The sequence below is a fragment of the Staurois parvus genome, unplaced genomic scaffold (assembly GCF_062004578.1).
Source record: "Staurois parvus isolate SC_StPar_1 unplaced genomic scaffold, SC_StPar_1.0 ptg000457l, whole genome shotgun sequence".
Taxonomy (NCBI): Eukaryota; Metazoa; Chordata; class Amphibia; order Anura; family Ranidae; genus Staurois; species Staurois parvus.
The window spans coordinates 1,372,390-1,391,920 of NW_028318253.1; the positions used below are offsets into that span (position 1 = coordinate 1,372,390).

Genomic DNA, 19,531 nt, shown 5'->3' on the forward strand with positions numbered 1-19,531 from the left:
GCAGCATGCTCCAATGGAGGTTTCTCCATTTTTTCACATAAGAGATGAACTTTCTGTGCAGCATGGAATCATCTTTAAAGGAGAAAGGGCTGTCATACCAAAATCCCTTAGAAGAGACATTATAGAAAGATTGCACTCGACTCACTTAGGTGTAGAAGGATGTCTACGTCGTGCACGAGAATATGTTTATTGGCCTGGAATGAATGACCACATAAAAAACTTTACAGCACAGTGTGAAATATGTGCATCGTGCAATGATAAGCAACCGAAAGAGACATTGCAACCACATACAATTCCAAACAGACCATGGTCAAAAGTAGGAACAGATCTGTTCACGTGGAACGACAAGGAATATCTGGTAACTGTGGACTATTTTTCCAACTTCTGGGAGAAAGACTACTTACAGGACACAAGGGCCAAAACAGTAATTAAAAAACTCAAGGCCCATTTTGCCAGATATGGCATTTTGGATATTGTGTTCTCTGACAACGCTGCTCAATTTACAACGGAAGAATTCAAAAAATTCAGGGAGAGGTGGGAATTTGAGCACCATCATCATCTCCTGGATATCCACAGAGTAATGGTAAAGCGGAGTCAGCAGTAAAAACAGCCAAAAGACTCATGCAAAAGGCAAAACAGGCAGGTACAGAGATATACCTGTCTATACTGGACCACAGAAACACACCCACACAAGGCCTAGACACCAGTCCAGCACAGTGGCTTATGAGTAGACGTACAAGGACTCTCCTAACAACTGCAGGTCAACTACTAAAGCCAAAGCTTGTGGGCAATGTTAAAGCCAAACTAACAAAGAATCAAGATAGGCAAGCTTTCTATTATAATAAATCTGCAAAAGATCTGCCTGTTCTCCAGCGCAATGAAAATGTACGGATTCAGCCAATAGGCAAATATGACAAACACTGGAAAAAAGCGAAGGTTGTACAGAAATTGGGACCACGGTCCTATGAAATTATAACAGAGGAAGGAAGAAGATGGAGGAGAAATCGGAGACATCTGAGAAAAACACAAGAAGGAGATGATACAGGGCCCTGGGAACAGTATATGGACACTCAAAGCGATGAGACTATGAATACCAGCAACAAAGAAACAGGGACTACTGAGGAGCATAGGGAGGTCTCTAGGCAGAGAGAGACAGTCCCAGAAAATAGACTGCCAGAATCAGAAGAACACCAAGATTTCTGTGAAGAAACCTCATATGTTACGCGAGCTGGCAGAACAATCAGAAAGCCGGCCCACCTCAAGGATTATATCTAACTTATAGCTATGTTCTACTTCACCAATTTGTGTTTGTTATATTTCATTGTTCTTTTATTTAAAAGAGAAAGGATGTAGCAATATGTTATATGCTGTGTATGGCCTCTAGGGGTCTCACTACTTAGATACTGGTACAACTGTGTTATTGCCTCTCTTTGGTTGTAGTTCTTAGGATATACACATGTATAATGGCAGCTATGAGCACCTAATAAAAATGTCTGCTACGAACTACAGTGTATGAGCATCTGAGCAGGATCGACTAACAGAACAGGATCCTGTCTAAATTGGCCCTAGTATGTATGAATGTGAGTTAGGGACCTTAGATTGTACACCCCTTGAGGGTTAGGGACTGATGTGAATGCACAATATATATGTAAAGCACTGCATCAATTGACAGCACTATATAAGTACCTGAAATAAATATATAGAGGTAAACATGTCCTCAAAGTAAATAAACCATAATAATAAAAAAAAATTACTGTATCAAAAAATCCCTTTATTCGAATGACTGAATCCCAAAAAACCTAACCCGCAGCTCAAACCACTTAAATTGAAATACCATATGCCATAATTACTGGAAAAAACACGCGGTCACATGAATCCAATAATAAATCAATCAACAAAATAATCCCCAAAGAGAGAAAAAAATACTTAATTATTAGTTCTTTTTAGGAGTTGTTGCATTTGAGATTTCATTTTAAGAGGTTTTAATTGTGGGTTAGGGTTTTACTTTGAATACAATCATCTAAAAAAGGTATTATTTGATACTTTATTATTTTTTTAGATTTTTGTTAATCTTTTTTGGTTTGAGAGCACTGACCCTCTTTAAATACTCTCATACTAAGTATGTTTTTCGAGTCCATGTGGCTTCCTCTATTTCATCTGTAAGTTTTTGATACATTAATATTATTTTTTATTTTTGTTAATATATTTGATTTGAGGACACCTGAAATTGTATATGTTGTTATACTGTATATTGTTATGCTAGTAATTAGCCATTCCAAGAAAAGGAAAGGGCTAACATGTGCAAGAAGGAAGGGGGCTGTGATAGAAAACTGACTTCCCTGAACTGATCAAACTTTCTAGCAAGTACAAAGGCAAGTGAATGAATTAATTTTGCAAATTTGTTATGAGTTGTTGTTATAGTTAGAAAGAAAAAAAACACCATGTGTAGGCATTTGCTTGATTTTTCTGTGCATTTACCTGCAATTTTTTAAGTTGGTGACAGGGCCTCTTTAGGAAACAAGTTTGTAATTACTATTTTAAATTGTTACTTTAAAGACAAAATGCCACCTGCAAATTCTCACCACTGGAGTCCCCAAGAGATGCAAGAAGCTGATATGTGACTCAGCCCACCAGACTTCACCTCTATCCAAAATATTAAACTTTGTGTGAGTTAACCCTTTTGAACCGAACTCAGTTTTTAAATAATAAAGGATTTGTCTATAAAGAAAAAAACTCATCAAATTCACACTGCAAAATAACGTTCGAATTCTAAGCTAAATTTAACTCAAGTATATTTTTAGACACAAAACATGGTCACATGACTGAAAAATGCGGAGGGGAAAAACAGAAAAAAGTTCTAGGTAAGCCAGCCCCTGCAGGCATCATCATCAAAGAGCTTCCGTCACAAGTGTTTTATTATTTTTAGTTATGACTTGTGTGAGGGCCGCGGTGACTCACAGACAGATCTGCCTCAACTAACAAGCACGTGAAGTACTTGGATGTTCCGGAAAATCCCATATTCCAATAATGAATCTACTCTAGAAACAAAGCAATACCCTAGAGTCTTTTATTATCGGATAATAATGAAATTTTTTTTTTAAATAAAATTAATTAATAGAATTTATTTTCAGGATAAACATTTATTTACAAAGCAGTTTGGTGAATGATATGTGAATCCTCGGTTTCCACTCATTTACCTGAATAGCTTAATTTGTTGAATATAAATAACAGGTCCCTTGTAAAGTGAAGGTTTAGTCCACGTTGAACCTTTATAGTCTGGAATTAGTGATTAGCCAATCGATACAAGTTTGAGTTTTGGCCATGTACTGGGATAATTTACAAGTATAATGATCTTTTTCACCTTCTTATAGGGGGTATGACAAATGCCTCTCTCCAAACAAGGTATTGCGCTAAACCTGTAGGTAGATAAGAGAACCAGAACCTTCCCTAACTGGAAGGGTGGGTTTGACAATAAAGTTGGCAGTCCCTCCACCCAGGACAGGGCCCCTTTGAACAAAGGGGATTTCATTCCTGGGAAATTAACCAGTTATCTAATCAAAGTAATTAGAAGAACTTCTGCAACCAACATATAACATTAATGTCAGGAAAGCAGCTAATGCAAATTCATCTTCAGCTATGCTAATTCTCATGCAGCTAATGCTCGTGCACGAGTACCAGCACACAGAAAAGCCCAGGCTTCCATGCCCCATCGCGCATTGGCGCACGTGTCTTTCCGCATTGGCGCCAAACTGCCTACTTAAAGGAGACTGTACTGTGTACTAATCACTGGATGTTATCCAGCTTACTGTGACCTGTGTTCCTGTTTGTACTGATTGATCTTCCGTTGTTGACCTAGCTTGCTTCTGACCTTGCTCTGTGGATTCTGACCTCGGCTTGCCTTAGACTACTCTCTGCCTGATCTCCTGGTGCTGACCTTGGCTTGCTACTGGTTCTCACTCTGCTTGCTTCCTTGGTACAGACCCCACCCTGCCTCCTGACTACACTGCTGTCTCTTTGTGTATAACCCTGGCTCACCTTGACTACATCCCTGACCATGGCAGTCAGCTGCTATCAAGCTATCGGCACCCGTGCCTCTTTGAGCCTTGTACCTCTGTCACCACATTCAGGGGTGCTCGGACCAAAGCTGCAAGTGAAGCCCTCTTGTCAACTCGGCGTTCAACCAAGGTATGTGACAATTAACCATATTTATATAGATGTACACAGTATAGAAATGATAATAGTGCATACATCCAATATACAAACAGGTTTTATCAGCAGGGCCTGGAAGGAACCCTGGTGGAATTGTGCACATATACCTGGGTATATATAGTTTTTATTAGAGGTACCTCCAGATGAATGTTGCAGTAAAGTCCAGTTGCAGGGGACCCTGAGAAATATCACAATGCGGAAGTTGTCTTGGTGTAAGAAACCTGAAGACAAGATCTGTGGTGATGAGGAGACCCTCCATCCATTGTCCAACCAGCCTGGAATGCAGCTTTTCACCAACAGAAGCTGTGGCATGACACTGAACCTCAGAGTCAGCCTATCTACTCTGTGCTTAGTCCCTAGCAGAGATTCACATGACAAAAAAAATTGTTTTGTCTCAAATTCTTTCGTTAAATTAATTTCATTTAATGATATTCGCTCTGTTAGAATGATTTGTTTTCAGAATTTGTTTTGTGTATTCAGATTAGTTTCATATATTCGAATGCAGCTAGTCTAACCCACAAAGAGATTTAAAATGAGCTGATTGAACAATATCTAAAAAACGAATGTAACAAAATTCATCTTGGATTCATGTATTTTTGTCAGGAAACTAGTACAGCTACTGCTAATTCTTCTACAGCTCATGCTAATTCTTCATGCATTTCTGTGTGCCTTGCGCATTGGTGCAAAGCTGCCTATTTAAAGGAGACTCGGCTGTGTGCTAATCACTGGATGTTCTTCAGCTTCCTGTGATTCATATTCCTGTGTTCCTGTTTGTACTGACTGATCTTCTGTTGCTGGCCCAGCTTGTTTCTGACCTTGCTCTGTGGATTCCGGATTTTGACCTTGGCTTGCCTTAGACTACTTTCTGCCTGATCTCCTGGTGCTGACTTCGGCTTGCTATTGGACCTCGCTCTGCTTGCTTTCCTGGTACCGACCCCTGTCTGCCTCCTGGTCACACTGCTGTCTCATTGTGTATGACTCTGGCTCACCTTGACTACATCCCTGACCATGGCAGTCACCTGCTATCCGGCTATCGGCACCCGTGCTTCTTTGAGCCTTGTACCTCCGTCACCCCATTCAGGGGTGCTCAGACCAGAACTGCAGGGGAAGCCCTCTCATCAACTCAGCCTTCAACCAAGGAACATGACAGCTATGTTCATTCTTTACAAAGAGAAATGGAATGAGCAGATTGGACAATATCCAAAACAAGGAATAAAACAAAATGAATTTCGGATTCATTTGTTATGTTCATTTGTTACAAAGAGAAATGGAATGAGCTGATTGGACGATATCCAAAAGAACAACTGAAACTAAATTTATTTTGGATTTATTCATTATGTTCATTTGTTACAAAGAGAAATGGAATGAGCTGATTGGACGAAATCCAAAAGAATGAATGGAACAAAATGAATTTTGGATTCATTTGTTATGTGATGATGCAAATTTTCTGAGGAATCCACCTCAAACACAAAAAGTAGGATATTGGACTCATAATCTTATTTCAATTTCATACCTTACTGTATCTGCTGTAATATATTTATATTTCATATGCAGTGCATTTTTTATGATAATAAAAATGTTAATGCAAAATAAAGGATGTAATGTATATTAATAATCTCTGTGAACATTACCAGTATTAAACCAAAAATGTAATATATTGCAGTTTACCAATCCTTAGATGTGGTGGCTGAATGAGAATTCTTTTTTAGGCTTTTCCCTTTTGTTTGCTTTTCCCCTAGCCAATAACACACCTCCTGTATTTGAGTGCCCCCACTCTGGATGAAGGAGCACATGGGGCATAGCAGACAGTGACATTGTCAGTCTTGGCGAATGTTAGATGTACTAGCAAATTTAGATACACTAACAAATTGAACCCAAACTCAAGCTAACACTACAGTTACAGCAACAGTTTTTTCCTTTTGGGATGATAGTTTTACATAAATAAATGAAATCTGACCATTGTTACTATATATATTATTATATGTAACACCCTGCAGTAACATTGGTTGCAGGATGTTAAGTGCACACAAGATTGCAGTATTCTGCAGTTCCGTTTAACAGACTCTATTGAAGAAGGGCCTTGTTGGACTTGTAGATTGGTAGCAGGACTTTGCTGTTTAGAGAACGAGTGAATAGACTACATTTCCCAGAGGAGTTGGGTAAGGGCAGGCGCATATAAATTCAGAAGCCTGGGAACAGGAAAGCAGGAAGTGGAATGGTGAAAGCCGGAGAGCAGAGTTGTGTGGAGAAGGCTGTATGGGATGCTGGAGATCCGAGCTGGGTCAGGCCACAGAGTAAAGGAGTGAGGAGGAATCGCAGACAGCTGGCATCGCTGAGAAGTAGGATGGACAATCTTGTAGGCAGGAGGACTGGATTGCTGTCAAATGCATCGCTCTTCAAATGGAGGGACCAAGAGAACATGGGTGCCCAGCTTCTGAGAGACCACATTACTGGTGAAAGGGTTCTATACCCAAATCATCAAAAGTTGCAAGTGCCATTGTTAAGTTCAGTTGCCTTGCGCTCAGTTCAGCACATTGTTTCATAGCTACTCAATCTTGAAGCCTAGATTGTCTGGCCTATCTTGCACTGCAGCCTACTAATCATTGCATAGACAACATCTTAAATCGCTGGACTTTGCTAAAATGTACGCTGCAGACAAAATTACATTAGTGTCTCAGTTCCAGTCTGTTTTAATCCCAAAGGAACGTTCTCATCATACTAGCTCACCAACCTTAATGGTGCACAAACCCTTTTGAAGTCTGCTTCCGCCCCTTTCTACCATCTCAGTTAAATCTTAGACGTCATTCTTTGTGTTAAAGAGGTATTCAAAATTCAACATCATTTAAAGTAGACGTCCCCTTTTCTCTGTGTTTACACTATCTTTGGGAAATCTTGCTTTTACACAAGGAAAGATCTGAACCTTTATGTGCACCAACTAGGCCCCCATCGAGCGCACAGAAGATTGGACACCTCTGTGTTATAGAAACAAAACAAACCCGCAAAAAAAAAAAGAAAGAATAAAAAACTTCTAGTCACTCTGGTGACATCATGGGAGCTTTCTCTTATTTCTGGCAGTGAGAAATGGCATTCTTGCTAGACTGAATGGTGCCCATGTAATGGAGTGTGAGCACCATTCCATCCTTGAGTACTGTGAGCCCAGGCTTTGTGATGATGCACCCCCACAGGGTAGAGCAGCAACAGGCTGGGCTCCCAAGAAATGGGCAGAATGATGGGACTGTCTTTCTGTCCGAAGGGTGAAAGAAGGAAATCTCAAAGAAAAATGAAAAAAAGGCCAGACTACTAAGTACGGCAAAAATATTGGATTCTTTGGGCACAGTAAGAGACCACACAATTAAATACATACAACCATTTATTGACATAGAGTCATATATTCTATATAGGACCCATAATACAAACATGCCCTAGAAGAAAAGGGCCAAAAAAGGGGAAAATCATAATCATAACTCCCTGATATTCAAGTTACGGTCCTGAAGAAGCCAAATGCACAGGCGAAATGTGTTGACCGTTTTTTTTATAAATGTATATTGCATTTACTGTAACTATGTGCTTAGTTATCTACATATATGTGAGGGAGGCATAGTGCTCATAATTATGATTTGGCCCCTTTGTATTATGGGTCCTATATAGAATATATGACTCTATGTCAATAAATGGTTGTATGTATTTTACTGTGTGGTCTCTTATTGTGCCCAAAGAATCCAATATTTTAGCCGTACTTAGTAGTCCGGACTTTTTTTCTTTTGTTTTCAATAGGACTTGGCGATAGGAAGCTCTTTTTGGTTATTTTTCAAAGAAAAAGGGTTTTCCTTCAGACATTTTCCACTATGGAGGGTAAGAGTTCATAAGATAATTATGGGCAAGCGATTAGAAATCAGCTTTGAGTACAAGCGCAATCAAAAGCTGTCTTCCAATTGGTTCCTACTGTTTTGTGTCCTGTTACAAAGTGAGATCTTCTTTGCACATTTTATTAACATATTGGCCTTTATCATCTTGATTGTTCATAGAAATGTCCATAGAAATTCCAAAAGTGCCAACAAAGTGATCACTACAATGTAGACACTGCAGCGTGCCATGGTTGATCCAGACCAGAAATAGGATGCAATGTTCCCATTGTTACACAGGTTGCTGTTGCAGCAGTACAACTTCTGATTGGCATGGAGGGAAATGGAAGCTAATAAACTGTAACACACATCCGTAGAACAGTATCCGTGCAGTATAGTGTTCCCCTGAGGAAAGCCTGGACAAAAACAAGCATGTAAGCATGAGAAGATTATGAATCCATCAAAAGAATTAATGTTTATGTAAAGCTGGCCATACATTATTCAGTTTTTTTGTGATCAGCCAGTGGTGGATTCAAGGTGGATGGGGGAATCCTTCCTGCAGCCAGAATACACTGATAAAGAACACATTTTCCAGCAGTCCCATTTGGGAGGCGTCAACCACTATATTTACTTCTCTTGAATGGGAATGGCTATAGATGGATTGAAATTTGGCCGATCCCTTCTGAACCAGCTACATTTTGATCCCTCTATGGCCAGCTTAAGAGTCTATTCTTTGCCATCATTTTTAAAAGTGCTTTCTAGAAGAGGGGATATTATTGGTGACCTTTGTCAATGACATCATTGTGAACCATGGTACAAGTACCTAAAGTGTACAAGTAAGTGCACTCCTGTGACCCACAAAAGAAAGAGCAATGAGCAATGTTTAGAAATCTGTTTGGCTGTTGTGGATAATGTCACACCAGAGAACCTGTTCAGAAACCCTGAGCAACAACATTCAAAGTTACTGATAGACATAAGCATCGCTGTAACTTAATGAAATTAAATGAGAAGTAACATTACCTACTGCATTTACACAAGCAGTGGTGTCCCTAGGTGGATGCAGGCCTTACCGGGTGACACCATCACAGGGGGTGCAGGCGCAGGATGCCAGCAGAGCTTCTGGGCTATGTGAAGGTCCTGGCCAGTTATTTGGCTGATCCCGGATTCCCGACACAGTGACAGCTGCCCCCTGGTGTAGCGGTAAAATGAGTATACCGGACCCATGAAGATATGCATCCCCTGAAGCAACTGCGCATGTGCCGATTTCAGGACGAAGAAGCTGATCACCTTAGCACAGAACTGCCACAGTTAACCCATTACAGGCTGCAAACCTATATAGGTTCAACCTATACAGGGTTAACTGATCTTGCAACCCATAGCGGTCCATGGGATCAGCTTCAGCGGTTTGCAGCCTGTCAGGGGTTAACTGTGGCAGCTCTGTGCTAAAGTCGGAGATTGGCTTCGGCCTGAAACCGGCACATGCGCAGTTGATTTAGGGGATACATATCTTCACTGGTCGGGATACTCATTTTACCGCTACACTGGCACCACTCCTTCCTCTCTGGAGGGGTGGCACCAACCCTAGGGATGCCTCTGTACACAAGGGAACATGTTTCCGGTACATGATGTGATGGCAATTTTCAGCTTTTAGCGCTATCACACTTTGAATGACAATTGCGCGGTCATGCAACACTGTACCCAAATGAATTTTTTACCATTTTTTTGAGATAGATAAAGCTTTATTTTGGTGGTATTTATTCACCACTGGGATCTGTATTTTTTTTGCTATGTAAATGAAATGTCCAAAAAATTTGAAAAAAAGTGTTTTTTTTATACAATTTTGCAAATAAATAATATTTCATCATAAATCTTAGCCAAAATTTATTCCATTATCTTTTTAGTGAAAAAAAAAATCCAAATTAGTTTATAAGCAAAAATTATAATTTTTAAACATTTTTTTTTACATTTTTATTTTTTTTTTATATTATTATTTTTTATTTTTATTTTTTTTTTTTACATACTGTCACCCTAGCAGTACAATGTCACCATGGTGACACTGTACTACTTGTGGGGGGTGATGAAGATTTTTTTTTTTTTTTTTTACACTGATTGCTTTTACACCCATATAGGATATAAAAGCAATCATTTCTCTTTCTCTCTGTGTGCATTCTTGCACTCATTGAAAAGAACTGAGTGAGCTGTGATTGGTCATAGCTTGTCACATGGTACAAGGCTTTTGTGAATAGCCTTGTACCATGTGACCTCTGTGATCATTCACAGATTTCACACATAGTAAGCAATGATGTCAGAAGTGACATCTTGCTTACTACTTTGCATGTGATCACTGATTGGCCAATCAGTGATCACATGATCGGGACCTCGTACAGAGGTCCCGTCCGACGATCGGTGTTTCACTGTGTCCGGAGGACACAGCGGGCACCGGATCGCGGTGCTGCGCGCTCCCAGGGAGCGCGCACAAGCAGGGTGCGGGGAGGCCGTTTATAGACGGCCACCCGACCCTGCAGTGCCACCGTCCGGCCGTTTATATACAACGGCCGGTCGGGAAGTGGTTAATTGGATCTTTAGTCTACCTTATAAAAATGTAACAACCTCCAGGTTAGCTAGCTAGTTTTTTTTTTAGTTAGAGGCTGAGTAGCAGCTTGGGATGAGTCAGCCTGTGAGTGAGGCAGTGGTTACCTCAGGACAGGCTAAGGAGGTTCTGAAGGTCAGAGCTTTTGGAGCCCTCCCACCTTTCCAGAAACCTAAGAGCTTTGTAGAGGAGGGATGGAAAAGTAGAGAAAGCTCTGATCTGCATGCTTAAAGCACCTTGGCCAATCCCCTGGCAGAAGACTGGGCTTGGTGACCAAGAAAACCCTTAAGAATCATAGAGCCTGGGAGTGTGAGTCAGTGTCAGGTGGAAGATGGAGTGAGAAGCTGGAGTGTGGAGCCTGGGAGGGGGGCCTACCTACAGGCAGGTTCTGGAGAAGGGTATCTCCACTGTAGCACCGTCTACTAGGAGGGACAGCTTGAGCAACAGGGAAGGAGTCAGCCCAGTGGAATGCCTGAAGCAGCCACCAACCCATTAAGCTATCAGGAAGGACAGTGTGAGTTACCTTACACCCCCTGGGCCAGATAAGGGGAGAGGGCAGTCAGGTGGAGGACCCAACTAGCTCCTCAACTGTGACTCTTGAGGTTGGCAGTTTCTGGGTCCCCTTTCCAAGAGAATACCCTCAGTACGACTGGGTGAAGAGGAAGATGCATCTGGGGTCTGAGGAGGTGCACCAGAGAGATGGAGTGCTCTCAGAGAAGAGACAGTCTTTTCTTTTTGTCCATAGACTTGTACATATTTAATAAGGAGTTGTCCTCGCAGTTCACAGTTCCTTCGGCATTCCATCAACCCTATACAAGTTCAATACCCCTAAAACTACATAAACACGCCTAAGGACTGGTTACTGTCTCCAGTGTGCAAGTGTGGAGGAAGAAAATGTGTTTTGCCTGGCTGTGTAGAACTATAGGAGAGGCCAAAACTCTGCAAATCCTAAGGGGTAGTGTTACAAAAACAACCCTTATTCTATAACTTAATTTATTCCCTAAATTAACACTCAACAAGAAGAACATTTTCCAGGGACATTGTGCTGCTGCGGATATACAGGGGTTAGACCAAAAAATGGAAACACTACATGATTTGCAGGTGTGAAAGACATGACATAATTTGCGTTGAAAACAGAAGTGATGTAATGCTCCTTTGCTTCCGCTGTGTGATGAGACACCTAGCTAACAGGTGGGAAGCCTCACTTTAGTAGTTCACTGCGTGTGCTGCTAGTAATACGCAGTCATGTTACAGCTTATGAAGTTGCCAATTTATTTGCCATGTCGTGAGGTTTCTTATTCCGGGTCACAATCCTGCGCAATGTCTTTTTGTATCTTTTGGTCAGCCGAACTTATGCTTATCTGACGATGTTTTCCCGGAAACTGTATACACCGGCATAACCTTTGACACTGTACCTCGCAACACGGCAAATAAATTGGCAACTTCAGTCACAGAGGCACCAGCTAAGTGGACACCAACGATTTGCGGTCTTTGAAGCTCAGTATGCTCTGACATGACTCCGTATTACTAGCAGCACACAGTGAATGATGAAAGTGAGGCTTCCCACCTGTTAGCTAGGGGTCTCATCACACAGTGGAAGCAAAAGAATGTTACATCACTTCCGCTTTCAACACAAAACATGTCGGCACTTTTACATCTGCAAATCATGTAGTGTTTCCATTTTTTTGGTCTAACCCCTGTATGTTTTCTAACCAAAAAAATTAAGAGTTTAGTCATATGAATAATATTCACAAATACTCCAAAGGAAGATCATTTGAAATATGTTGAGTCCACATGTGAACTGTAGTGGACCCCAACACTTGTGAAAACCCCAAAATAGACACTTTTTAATATTTGTGTTTCATTAATTATATGTCTTTATTCGATTAATAATAAATATATATAACTCGATGGTTTTATATATGCAGTATTTGCTATAATCGATATGTTCCTCATAAAGTTCACTGCTATATATATATATATACTGTTTAAACTCTGTAGGTCATATAGCTGCACACAGAGTATGGTTCACCTCTAAGCCGGGATTCCTCCTTAATGTCGGCTCTCACATGAACATGGCCCCACCTGGCATTTTTGAGCACGTACACAAAAGCGGTACACCCATGTGCACGGGTGAGGTGGCCCCGCCCTCAATAGTGTGTGATTTTCTATTCCCCTCTACTCTGCAGGGACTGCAAATGGCTGATCGTAAATCAAAATCAGATACTTGCACTGCTTGCATTTGACAAATACACTTAGAGTGTTACTAAACTCAGGAGCTTGCATTCACTATATCTGGTCTCCCCGGACCCTGCATTCACTATATCTGGTCTCCCCGGACCCTGCATTCACTATATCTGGTCTCCCCGGTCCCTGCATTCACTATATCTGGTCTCCCCGGTCCCTGCATTCACTATATCTGGTCTCCCCGGTCCCTGCATTCACTATATCTGGTCTCCCCGGAACCTGCATTCACTGTATCTGGTCTCCCCGGACCCTGCATTCACTGTATCTGGTCTCCACGGACCCTGCATTCACTGTATCTGGTCTCCCCGGACCCTGCCTTCACTATATCTGGTCACCCCAGACCCTGCATTCACTATACCTGGTCTCCCCGGACCCTGCATTCACTATATCTGGTCCCCCACAGTACAGCATGGAAATGTAATTATTTCAGCAAATGTAAACTGCTAAATACCTTTTCTGATCAGCAGTATAAAGCAGTCTTGTGACTTCTTTCAGTGTCCAGCTGACCACTGGTTACAGCTTGTAGGAGGAGTTTTCATTCTGCTCTGACTGTCCTATGAGGCTGCATGACCTCTGACCCTCTTTCTGGACAGCGCTGATTGGCTCTGGGCTGATCACATGAAACCCCCCCCCCAAAGGAAAAAACCTGTCTACCAATACACCCCAAACTAAGCGTGTGCAGAGTGACTCCTAGAGCTCTGTACTATCAGCAAATGGATTGGGGACAGTAGAAGGGGAGGATCAGAGAAGTCAGGATCAAACAGCCTTTTTACACAATGTGGAGGATTAAACCCTTGGGTTCCACAGTGAGTATAACAAGCATGCTTTACTGCATATGCAGACTGATTTTAGTGTTGTGGGTTTAGTATCACTTAAATGTTACTTTGTTGCTAAGGGTTCAACTTTGGGGCCAAGCCCTGCTGATCCCCTAGAGTTAAGTTCTTCCCACCAGCCATTACCTGTCCAATGGGAGCACCCTGAGGCACTGTGATTGGATAGACCAAGTATTCTCAAACTGGGTCCACCAGATGTTGCTAGGGGCTCCTTGGACTGTGGCTGGTTGACCGCCCATCTGATGGTATCTCCTTGGTTCCAGGGCCACTTGGCAGAGCCAGCTGCATGAACCCAATGAACTTTTCAGCTGTCTGTTCCACTAACCCCCAATGGATCGATTTTTAACAGGGGTTCCCCACAACCTGAAAATTATTTTAGGGGTTCCATTGGGTTAAAAAAGGTTGAGAAAGGCTGGAATACACAGCAGGTTGGTTAGGCTAAGCCTCGGGTGCAGAGTTTAGCCCTGGAGTTGGGGAAAGTCAAGCGTCATAGAGTGAAAGCAGAATCAGAGGGGCACACCCAGACTCCATGTTACAGGTGTTTTATTATTTACAGTCAACACAATTAACAAATGAACACTTTGGTCCCTTCAGTACTTACTGGAGGACCAGTTGGGAAAATGGTTGATGTTGCAGTAGTCAGTCTCGTAGCAGCTTGCTGTGATATAGATAGAATTATTTCCTCTATCCATGATGGAGGATTGGTTGCAGAGCGGTGCCATAGAGGACCCTTTCATGACTGTATTGCTGCCATCTGGAGATGTTGAGGACAACATATTGCAAATCAGAAGACTGGAAAACATCATTTTGTCCATATGAACCCATCATTTAAACCAGGGGGCCTCCAAACTTTCTAAGCAAAGGGCCAGTTTACTGTCCTTTAGGGGGGCTGGACTGTAGCCAGTGGGTGTAGAAAATGCCCCAGCATCAGTGCCCCATCATTGGTTTTAATAGGAGGAATAGTTCCCCATTGTTTATATCAGTGAGAATAATAGTGCTCAATTGTTGATATTCAATGTTGATTCATTGTTGATATCAGTGAGAAGTATAATGCCTCATTGATGATGTCAGTAAGGGGGATGGTGCTCCATCATTGGTGACAGTTGGTGCAATAGTGCCCCAAGGGCCAGATAAAGGCAAGCAAAGGGCCACCTCCGGCCCCAGTTTGGAGACTACTGATTTAAACTGACACATCCTGTGATTCATCAAGTTACATGTCCACATTTCTACACCATCATGTAATTATGTTGAATACAATCTCTTGATCTCATGAATAAAACAATAATTCTGAGCTTCTTGCCAAGGCAGTCCATGTCACATGGTCTCTGGCTACCAATCATTGCTGCAGAGAGTCTACTGTTTTCATTCATCAGCAAGATAAAAGGATCAAAAATGCTGCTGCCATGTACAGTATACAGAGAATTTATTAAAAAAAACATGCGTCAAAAAATATAAAACTCCTAAACCAATGCTGCTGCTCTTTGTTGACAAACCATCAAACAAAATATATAAAAATAAAAAAAGCGCAAAAAAAAAAAATATATATATATAAATAAAATCACAAAATTTAAATAAAACAATATATAAAATAATTTATAAAGTAATGTCCAAATAAAAATGCAAAAATAAAAGTCCCAATCCAAAAAAATAAGATATCTTAAATCCAATGTGTTCCAAATAAATAAATGAAAAAAAGTGCCGTATGCATAACTTCAGTGTATTAGCATCATCTGTGATAACCAACCAACCAATACAGAGAATTGCATACTATACATTGAAACAAGGGTCTTAACACATTACCTTGCAGGCATCTGGTTGTTTGCAGTTGAGGGAAAAAATTGCCCCTCTGGGTGATCTGTGTATATTGCAGGGATTGGAATAAACTTTGTTGCAGATTCCTACCTTTTTTAGTCTGAAGAAATATCTGTTTGTGTCAATGTGCAGAGTGAATCTGTATGGGGGTGATTTTATAATTATCAATAAGCTGCTGCACTTGCAGGGCTCTATTGAGGAAAGTGGCAGGGTCTGCATCCCTTAAGACGTGATTTCCCTTTGGGAATATCCCACCAAAAATGACATTTTTGTTGCAAGGGATGCTCAAAATCTGACTTGTATCTTAGTATAGATTTCTGGGAAAATCAGTGAGTCAATCACACAAGCAGAAAATTCTATTTCTGGCTGGGGGCGATCTGTACACCACCTGGGTACAGAACGCCTCAAAGTTACCATATAGAAAATTACAGCAGTGCAGATTGAAAAGGAAAGGAAATGTTTAATGACATTTAATTACAATATGCCTTGTGTAGCAATTATACTATATTATCTTTTTTTTTTTTACTTGACATTTTTTCCCCCACAAAAGTGGAGTTACCCTTTCAGGTATAAGTCTTATTTATTTTACTATTCCAGTGTTCTGTCCTCTCAGGGAATAAAGTACCTGTAGCATATGTGATATTTTTTACTGGTTTCCTAAGTGCTTTGTAGCCTTGCTACAGACAGGACACCATCTTCCCTCCATGGCCATCCAACAGCACAGCTAGCAAGGGGACAAGCTGCTTTGACAGATGCGTATCTCCGGCTCCAACCACTTTCCTTAGAGAAGGAGCTGGAAAGATGCATCGGCATGCAGCGGCACTTGTCTCAGGAAAGTGCTTGGAGGCAGAGCAAGGCACTGGCTGTTAATGAGGCTGTCAGTCAGGAAAGATGCATTCCGGTGCGCAGAACAGTTTGCGACCAATTCGCTGGTGCGCATGTGCAAATGCGTGAATGTGCATGAGGGGGTTCACATGTGTGAATGGGTGCGCAGGAGCGCAAAAAAGTGTGCGAGCATGCACCAGGCGGGTTATTTAACCACTCGCCTACCGGACACTTTTACCCGCTTCCTGCCCAGGCCAATTTTCAGTTTTCAGCACTGTCGCACTTTGAATGACAGTTGCGCGGTCATGCAACATTGTACTCATATGAAGTTTTTATCATTTTTTTGAGACAGAGCTTTCTTTGGTGGTATTTAATCACCTCTGCGTTTTTTATTTTTTGCTAAACAAACCAAAAACAACTTAAAATTTTGAAAATTCCTGTATTACCTCTCTGTTGCCAACTTAATCTGCCCCAACCTTGCCTAAACGCTGCCTGCAGGGGAGTATTTACCACAAGGCAAACAAGGCCTAGGGTGGCATTTTTCATGGGGGCAGCATTGCCCCCCCGGAAGAAGGGATGGAAGAAGGGACACACGCAGCATGGGGACCAGTTGGGATCTGAAAGAGGCTGCGGGCTGCTTAATGGTGTATGCAGAGCCTGACTCTTGTTCCTGGGGATGTCCAGAGCTGTGAAGATGAGTGTCTTCTCTCTCTCACTGGGGTGGGGGTGGCAGGTGAATGGGTGGCGGTGATAGTAGAAGGCTCTCTCGGGTGGGTCGCATGGGCTGGGGTGTTGTTGGTCCATGTCAGGGGGGTGTTGGTTGGTGTCAGGGTCTCTCCGGGGGGGGAGCTGATTTTTGTGTTGCCTAGAACAGCACGAAACCTAAATACACCACTGGCTGCCTGTACTGACCCCTGGCTTGTCTTTGGTTTTCGTCTCTGCCTGCTCCTCTTGCGCATACAGCCATCTGCCTACAATTGCCGACCCTGGCCTGACGTTGACTATTCTTCTGCATGCTGTGATACACCTTGATCTGCTTTTCAATTGCCAACCAGGACTGCCTGACCCTGCTCTCTGCATCTGAACCAGCTGACTTGTGTCACTTGCCAAGCCGGTCTTCCCTCAGCACATCCTGCTCCACAGCAACGCACATCCTGCTCCACAGCAACGCACAGCCTGCTCCACAGCAAACGCACAGCCTGCTTATTGGCAACGCACAGCCTGCCATTCAGCAAACACAGCCTGCTCCACAGCAAACATGCAGCCTGCTTATCAGCAACGCACAGCCTACTCCACAGCAACACACAGCCTGCTTCACAGCAACGCACAGCCTGCTCATCAGCAAACACAGCCTGCCCACAGCAACGCACTGCCTGCTCATCCTCCAACCTTGTGCAGCTCTCCGGTATCCTGCAAAGGAAGACCAGTCATGCACTCGTTCCCACTCTGTGCTCAGGTGCTCCTGTCACTTTACCAGGACTCCTGAGCCGGAGGTGTAAGAGAAGCCTACCTCTACATGTCAGGCTCCACCACCAGGTACATTCTGCTGTCTCCTTGTTATCTGCATTGTCGGTGAGCCATGGTGGGAGGGAGGCATCCTGTCCTGCCATGTAGCTAAGCTTACAAAGCATGTAGGAAGATGGGGCAAAGTACCTTTATGGCTTCATGTACACGAGCAGCTCCTAAACTCGAGTTTAGGAGCTTTTGGCATTTTTTTGCCAAAGCTCCTAAACTCAACTCCATAAAAGCCTATGTGTCCATGTACACATAAGCTTTTAGCAGAGTTTAGATGCTGCCGTGTTTAGGTGAGGCTTAATCTCCCTCTCCTGAACGCGGCAGAATCACGTTCAGGATAGGAAAGTTTTGACCACTGACCATGGGAAAATGCAAAATGCAGCAACTGCAGTACCTCGTTTTTGCCGCAATTTGTGGTTTCCCACGGTCAGGGTAGGCTCATGTACATGAAGCATAAAACATAGCAGTATGACGAGTGCAATACTGCTCACACAGAGTGGTTATTAGAAAATCCAAGTGGAGTAATATAATAAGTATTAACAAACAAGTTTTATTTGATCACATGGATCATACGGAGGTTAGACAGAGACATGGTAAACAACTCTTTATAAAATCACTGAATTAAAAGCATTCGGCGTCTCCAGATCTAATAATATTTGGCAATCAGGAATCCACATAAGGCAATGAAGTTCCTAACTACTAGATCAAAGGATTTCCATATTTTCCATATAATATCTGCACGAGGGGAACATTCTTCAAAAAGTGTTTTGGTGACCACCACAGTGAATGGAATGACTTCCTGAAAATGGAAAACAGAAAAAAAGGATCATAGTAGAGGGAACAAAAAATAGCCTAAAGGTTTCAATTCATGTGCAGCTTTAAGGCATCTCCCAAGCATGTTACTGTATTTTCAATGTATAAGCAGCATTTAAAGACCCTCTCCCTCCATCGAGCGTATAGGACCCCTGGATCAGTGGGGCAGGCGGGATTCACCTGATTGTCCGAGGTGTAGGGTCCAACAGGGTGATTTCATTCATATGTTCTGGCGTTGCCCCAAGTTACATAGATATTGTAGTGAGGTTCTCCAACTTATTTCTCTAGTATCGCAATATACTTTTCCCCAGGATCCCTTGTACTGTCTGTTGGGGACACTGGACAAGAACTGTTCCAACCAGGAGGGTATATTATGATATCTAGACTTTTAAATCAGTCTAGGAAGTTGATAGCAAGGTACTGGTTATCATCGGCTCCTCCGACTAGTAAGCAATGGATAGATTATGTTAATTATTTACTCTCACGAGAAAAACTCACGTACCAACATCGCAATGCATATCGTAAGTTCTAGCAGGGATGGAAGGTTGGCTGAATACACCTGGGCTCGCCCCTCCTCAGTGGACCGACTTCTGCAGGTGTGATCTGCAACTCCTATTCTTTTTGATGAGAAGTGTCGGGTGAACCAGAAGTTGTTGTTGATGTGTTTTTTTTTAATTGTTTGAAAACATGTTTTGGGCTTTGTTCCTTTTCCCCATTTCTGTTTACATCTGGTCGGGAAGGAATAAGACATAAAAAGGGAAAAAGCAAGATATTGTCAAGAAAGTTTTGGATCTTTGTGGTCTGTTTTGTTTAATTACCATTGCTGTTATTCTGTTTATTATGGG

General features: G+C 42.1%; 1 long non-coding RNA gene across 3 annotated transcripts in view; it reads right to left on the reverse strand.

The window, feature by feature from the left end:
* Positions 1-18,403: 18,403 nt before the first annotated feature.
* Positions 18,404-19,531, reverse strand: part of LOC149452883 (uncharacterized) — a 28,620-nt gene continuing 27,492 nt past the window's right edge. For all 3 annotated transcript variants that reach the window (XR_016314819.1, XR_016314818.1, XR_016314817.1), the window contains exons 2-3: positions 19,189-19,414; positions 18,404-18,672 (exon numbers count right to left, since the gene is read on the reverse strand). This is a non-coding gene — a long non-coding RNA (uncharacterized LOC149452883). The remainder of the gene's footprint in view (positions 18,673-19,188; positions 19,415-19,531) is intronic.